The sequence below is a fragment of the Bombina bombina genome, chromosome 5 (assembly GCF_027579735.1).
Source record: "Bombina bombina isolate aBomBom1 chromosome 5, aBomBom1.pri, whole genome shotgun sequence".
NCBI lineage: Eukaryota > Metazoa > Chordata > Amphibia > Anura > Bombinatoridae > Bombina > Bombina bombina.
The window spans coordinates 46,921,239-46,929,005 of record NC_069503.1 but is presented as its reverse complement, the minus strand read 5'-3'; the positions used below and the strand labels follow the sequence as shown (position 1 = coordinate 46,929,005).

At 37.2% G+C, this 7,767-nt stretch overlaps 1 long non-coding RNA gene across 1 annotated transcript; it reads right to left on the bottom strand.

Annotated features, from left to right (window-relative positions):
* Positions 1-1,140: 1,140 nt before the first annotated feature.
* Positions 1,141-7,546, bottom strand: LOC128659811 (uncharacterized). Its single transcript, XR_008402482.1, has 2 exons — positions 7,090-7,546; positions 1,141-1,393 (listed from the first exon to the last, which is right to left on the bottom strand). It is a non-coding gene; the product is annotated as an uncharacterized LOC128659811 (long non-coding RNA).
* Between the last annotated feature and the right edge of the window lie 221 nt (positions 7,547-7,767).

Below are 7,767 nucleotides of genomic sequence, written 5' to 3'. Positions count from 1 at the left end.
GTTCTACCCATGTGCTGAACAAAAAATGGTCTGGCTCTAAAGCTTACAGTACTGCTTTTTCAAATCAAGATAGCGTGAGAACAAAGAAAAATTGATAATAGGAGTAAATTAGAAAGATGCTTAAAATCTCATGCTCTATCTGAATCATGAAATAAAAAAATTGGGTTTAGTATCCCTTTAAACATCTTCTTTGGTGATTGACAGTTATTTAAGCAAAATATCTGCTTGGATAAATATGTAATGAATATACAGACTGGCCTTTAAAAGTACTTAAAAAATACAACAGTAGTTATGATAGGTTTAGGAATTGTATCGTAGGGGATAAAGTCACATGATACAATCATAATAAAGTATATACTTGTATTGTTTCTGAATGTATTAAATGCATACAACATATTTTCAGTTTTGTTTTAAGTCACATGGTTCTATAGATTCAGCAATAAATACTTATTCTTTGCATGTATGACAGATAGACAAACAGTAAATGTACAAGTATTTAGTGACTAATCCGTTTAAGTATTTTAATGCCTAATGAAGATGTATTGAAGGGAGAAAGGCATATGCTGTTTCACAGTGGTCACGTTGTAGTGCACACTGCACTGTGTAGTCTGTGTGAGTCTCAATCACGCGGTGGAGCCAGGAAGAATACCAGATTCCTTCTCAGTCCAGGCCAGGCTGCGCAAGTGAGCTCCGCCTCCACTGTCACCACGTCATGCGCACCCACATATAATCCCATAGGATAGCAATAGCCGGGCCCTGGTTGATTTAGCCACCCGGCCCTGAGTTCAGTAGAGTGGCCCTAGGGACTCAAAATTCTGCTGCCCCTTAAAAATCTGCTGCTCTAGGCACCGGCCTCGTTGGCCTATGCCTTAATACGCCCCTGATATATATATATATATATATATATATATATATATATATATATATATATATATATATATATATATATATATATATATATATGTATATATATATACATATATATACTGTATGTATGTATGTGTGTGTATATATATATATATATATATATACTGTATGTATATATGTGTGTGTATATATATATATATATATTCTGTATATGTGTGTGTGTGTGTTTATGTATATGTATATTGTTAAAGTAAAATAACGTGAAGACAGCTGTTCCAAATTAATAAGGTTATAATTGTACAATTAAACGACATTACAACAAAAATGACAAAAAAGTCACTTTACATAGTAATACAAGTGTGTGTGGCGTGCAGCATTAGATTGCAGCAATGTCTCTCTTTTTATAGGCCATGTGTTGTTTCTTCACAATCAGCACCTCGTGGTCCTCTTATCTTGTCCATACAAACTTTGGGTGTTACTGTAGCTGAAAATACTTACTTTGCATATACAGCAGTTTCTGTACTAGCTGAATTGACAAAAAGAAATGTAACTGTTTAAAAATATCACTTGTCAGTCCATAAGAAGAATATATATACAGAATTAAAAAATATTTTTCCTTAACATTTCTCACCCTTTTGATAATTTTATTATCACATGTATTTATCTATTACCTTGCGTTTATTATCACGCCATTATTACTTTGTGTCTCTTACTTGACTAACTAACAACCTTCCTATCTGGAAATGACCCCTTAAACAGACTGTATATCACTGAGTATACAGATAAGCTGCATAGACAGTGGGATGCTGAGCCTCCATTCCAGATCTGCCTACATAGTTATCATTTCCTCTAAGCATTCACACATCTTTATTGGTTACACGCAAACACAAAATATGCAATCTCTATCTAAACAGATAACAACAGCAGCCAGAACTGCATCCCTTCACAGGCCTAGGTCCAAATCCTGTAGTAGGCCCAAAGCTGATGAGTTGCAATTGTGGGACCCCCTCGCAGAGATGAGATCTTCCACCTGTCTCCTAAAATGACTGGAGGGTCTGCAGGGAAGGCAGGTAGCTGAACTAGGTTATCAGTCGGTCATCTCTGTGGCTGTTGTATCATCACCCTAAACAAGCCGTATCTTCATCTTTTTCTGCAATGAGAAACACAAATCATTAACAATTTCCAAACAATTAGTTACATTATAATTACTCCTATCACTACCACTATGGGTTTTAAAAGATTTGTAAGCATATTTTTAAACCAGGTTCCAATCGTTCCCATCCTTCCTTAGCTATATCTTTAGATCTTTGTTGTAACTCTTTTACTTTATTCATGTGTATAATTCTATTTGCTAGCTCAATTCCCCAACCTGTCCAGGCAGGAAACCACATCCAGACTTTATCTGCAGATGAGAATAATTCTTACTTATACCTTGTTTAAGGACCATTGGAATAATCTTACCATCTTTCCCAGCCATAGTTGAAACCATCTCATATTGTTATATAACTGAGTTTGACAGGTCCATTCATCATTGTCTGTCTGTTCAAGACAGGCACACCTAGTGGTACACAAAGCTTTTAACGTTGAACAAAAACATAAACTATTAGAATCAGCAGTTACTGTATCACATGGTAATTTGTTAGGTTCCATATTAAATGTTAAAGTAGCATTTCTACAATCTGTTTCCCCCACATATACCTTTGGCAAACTAAATATGCAACCTTTCATGTTTGCTATGTAATTAACATACATTAGCCCAAAACACATTGTAGGTATAGAAATTATACCAGCAAGTTCCAAGTATGTACTTTGATCTGAGATAGCATTATGAACAGAGTGATATACATCTATTTGAACATAATCATTCATTAATATTGGTACACCTATTAAAGGGATTCCTTCATGATTGGCAGGAACATGAGAGCATATCCAACAGTCTGTGGCATTCAGTTGCTTGGCGGTTTGTTGGTGTAAAAGCCAGATGGAATTTGTCCGTTTGTCGCCCTTCACTGGTGTATAGAGGTATAAAACACAAAGAAAAGGACACAGAAAAAAACAGGACAGTATATGCATCTTGGCAGTTAGTTAACCCACTTTGTCCCCAGTGGTCTCACCCTTTTGACACAGGTTTTTATCACCGGCCTGGAAGTTCACTTTCTTACAGTGAGAGGCATGTATCCAGTTTGGTTTCCATTCCACTTTGACTGAGGTGGGTGTTGTCAGTAACACCTGATATGGGCCGTCAAACCAGGACTCTAAGTGTCTCCTCACGTATCTTCTTATCACCACCCAGTCTCCAGGGTGCAGGTGATGAGTTCCAGTTATTTGTTCTGGATCTGGTAATGAAGAGAAAACTTTTCCATGCAAATTAGTCAGTTGCTCATGCAGCTGAACAACATAATCAGTTAGAGAAGCAAACTGCCCATGTAATTCTTGTGGAAAGAAAATACCTATTAGTGGTCTACCAAACAAAATTTCAAATGGCGAAAGGCCATGCTTTGCCTTTGGGGTGTGTCTTTACTGCAAAGATGGCTAAAGGTAAGGCTTGTACCCAAGTACGTTTTGTCTGCTCACAGATCCTAGCTATTTTATTTTTTAAAACACCATTGGCTCTCTACTTTCCCAGATGATTAATCTGCAACCCTTTCATCATTTCTGCAAACACTTGCCCAGTAAAATGAGTCCCTTGATCAGATTCTACTGTTTTAAGTAAACCATATCTGCACACAATTTCAGTTATCAGTTTTTTTTCCTTCTGTTACACCTGCTGTTGCCTTGGCAACCGGCCAGGCCTTCACCCAAGAGGAAAACATGTCTACACACACCAAAACATACTCATACACACCACATTTGGGCAGCTGAATATAGTCTATTTGCAGTCTTTGGAATGGGTAGTCAGGTTTTACAAGGTGTTTCATCTCCACCTTTGTCAATTTACCTGGATTGTATTTAGCACACATCATGCATTTCTTGCACAATTCAGTTACAAATTGTGAGAAACCTGGTGCAAACCAAAATGTATTAACACTTGCAATCATTCTTGCAATCATTCCCCCTTTGGAAACATGGGAAGGGAGATGAGATAAACTGGCTAAAACAAGATATAGCACTGTAGGTGCACATAATCTACCATCCCCATGTTTCCAAACCTCATTTTCCAGTTTGCAACCAGCATTTTTCCACTTGCACTGAGTTAGGGAACCTGTTTGGTTTTAGAGGGTTTCTAAGACCTCCATTGTCAAATTCTCCACAGTTTCAGAGGACTGTAGGAGTATCATGAGAGCTGCCTTCTTGGCTGCTTCATCTTCCCTATTATTACCCATAGTGATAGGATCTATTGCTCGCTGATGTGCCTTTAATTTCATAACAGCTATAGCTCTTTTGAGAACGCTGCAGTCTGTTCCAGGGTCCACCAAACACTCCACAAAATGGTATGGCATGTCAGAGAGGGTCAGGCGAACAAAGGCATCACCCCCTCTGCTCTCAGGCATGATTGGTAGCACTGGAAGCCCAGTCCATCAAATGTTCTCCCACAGTTATAACCTTTACCTTTTCTGGGTTCCCCCTCATTTATCCCTTAAACTGTTTCTATTGGGGTTTCCCAGGGGAACACACTGGCATTACCCTTAGTGTTTTCTTTTTCTATACTTCTATATTCCTTTGTATTGCGCTCGCTAAGCTCATTAGTGTTGGGACTGATTTATATCGCCAATCAGAATGGGCGGAAACCAATTGAGAAACCAATTTATTATGGATTTCTTTATTCAGTCCTGACACCAATGTGGCAGTGAGCATTTTTCCCATACCTTAGTCATCAAGGTTACCTCCCCTTGGGGCATATACATCTTGCCATGAGGTGGTATTGGGCACATAAGATACTACAGTAAAAACTCGGGGCACAAATTATTTTCCCCAGTAATACTAAAACCCAACAGTTTCCTTTTATTACTTAGAACATGCAGTTGTAAACAATTTTCCATTTCATGTCTATTAGCAAAATATCATTATTCACTTGACATTCTTTATTAAAGGATCAGCAATTCACCACTGGTAGTCAGCTGAACACATCAGGTAAACCAAAGAAAAGGTCCATCTATGTGCAGCCTACAATCAACAGCTAGCTCCCAGTAATGCATTCCTAGAAAAACAACATATACACATATATATATATATACACAGTATACACATACATACATACATACATACATACACACATATACAGAGCATACATACACATAGATCTACATACACATACATATATGCATATACATATACAGCACACATGTACACACTGTGACATAAATATTCACACTCACAAGCATGTATGTATTATCAAATACACTTACAAAGATACTCACTGACAAACTGGCACACAGATTCTACACACTCTATAAAAAAATGCACACAAACCCCAGGACTAGGGCACATAGTTCACAAGGCCTTGGCATGCAGTCACAAATGACAATAGACAGCTAATTGCCAGTACCCACATACAATCAGACCCACAATCAAATATCTAACCTTATAAATGCAAGGGCTACCATTAGTAACCAAAAAACTTTCAAGGGGGTAAGTACTAGTGGTCTTATCAGTAGTGAAAATACTTGAGAGTAGTAAAAGTGTAATTACCAATAAAGTAACTAGCAAATCAGACTTCTTAAAGATTCACTACTAGAATCTTGTGTATATTGTAATTTATATTAATTCTACTGCAAAGAAGGACCATAATGTACAAAGGGACAATATATGTCTATTGCAGTGTCACTTATGTAAGTCACAGTAGTGCTGGCCTTTTAAAACTCCAGTTAACCCATATAAATACCAAGCAGAAATGTAAAAGCCCTAAATGCCCTCAAACATAGCATACACTCTTATGTCTTTTAATGAAAGACTTGCATATGTGTGTGTGCAAAACATACATAATCTTACATTTAATTCAGTTGAACAAAAAGTTTCTAGCAGCACATAAAGTCTAGGACAAAAAGGGTTAAAAAAACAACAACAAAATTTGTTCTGCTCTGTGCTAGATTAGAGGGAGGGGGGTTGGAAGCCCCCACCCAGTACAGTAGCTGCAGCACACATACTTTGTCTTCTACAGAAAAAAATACATTGGGCTGTTTCTGATAGGATTCTACAGTTATTTTTATAGAGATTTTCCTAGTGGAATAATTCAAAGGTTCCCCCTTTGGAAACCCAACATCCATTCCCTTAGTCAACTTGCACCATTCAGGCAGATGCCAGCTGACCCACATACTATATTCTTTATACATTTCCTCCTGTGGGCTATTGAGGAAATTTTGGACGTCCATTGCTTAAGGCTGACCTCATGTCACCCTTTCTAAGAATCGTTTCTCATAACCCAGTTATGATGGAGGGGACTCTTACCCTTCTCTCTCGACTCTTAGCAATACTGTGGCTGTCAGGGAAAGTCCCACACTATAAATCCCACACTATAAATTCCATACTAAAAATCCCTGCTTCTGATCCCTCCAAATTTTCCAACAAACCCAAATAATAAACAGTAGGGAGACAAATCCTAAAAGTACTTGGCCTCTTATATCATCAAAATCAAACCATGCTAGGGGACTTACATCAACAGTTTTATACATCATTAGAGACAAGTCTACTACAGCTCAGGGATGCGCCCTTTAGTATAGGAGCGTGCAAACTCAAACCAGTGTGTCCATGGTTTTCAGGAACAAAGCCAAGAGGTGATCAGAAGATCAGAATTCGCCCTTGTTCTCTGGGAATAGCACTATGCCCAATAGCAGCAATGGACTGAAGCTGAACTTAATCAACGATGTCCATAGGCCGAGCATAGGGGGTACCCAGAGACTTTGTACTGACAGACCAAGGTTGACTAGTAAGAAATTCTGCACTTACCCACACTTAACCTTCTATTGTTTGCTGTACAGACAATTTTAGTAACAGTTTACTTAACAAACACAGAAAATAGAAAACATTTGTCTCTGAGGACAGTAGAATCCTCTTACTTAACACACTACTGCTCCCACTTGCTTTCTCCGCAGAGGGGCGTCTTGGAGCAGTACATTCACACGCCGTAAAGGACCTCTTACACTCACACATTCATAACAAAAAGATGTTAAAACATAAAACATAAAATACAACTGTCTCAGGTTCTTGGGAGTTTGTACTCACGACAGGACAGAGGGTTTAGGAATCAGAGGATAGGAGAGCAATTTGAGAAACAAAGGTTCTCACCTTTTTGGCGCCTGTGGTCTCCTGTCCTCATAGTTCCAATCCTGGCTCCGTCCTTAATCGCTTTCAAACTCCCGGGTTTCGGCACCAAATTGTTAAAGTAAAATAACGTGAAGACAGCTGTTCCAAATTAATAAGGTTATAATTGTACAATTAAACGACATTACAACAAAAATGACAAAAAAGTCACTTTACATAGTAATACAAGTGTGTGTGGCGTGCAGCATTAGATTGCAGCAATGTCTCTCTTTTTATAGGCCATGTGTTGTTTCTTCACAATCAGCACCTCGTGGTCCTCTTATCTTGTCCATACAAACTTTGGGTGTTACTGTAGCTGAAAATACTTACTTTGCATATACAGCAGTTTCTGTACTAGCTGAATTGACAAAAAGAAATGTAACTGTTTAAAAATATCACTTGTCAGTCCATAAGAAGAATATATATACAGAATTAAAAAATATTTTTCCTTAACAATATGTATATATATATATATATATATATATATATATATACTGTATGTGTGTGTATATACTGTATGTATGTATATGTGTGTGTATATACTGTATGTATGTGTATGTGTGTGTATATATGTGTGTGTATATATATATATATATATATATATATATATATATATATATATATATATATATATATATATATATATATATATATATATATATA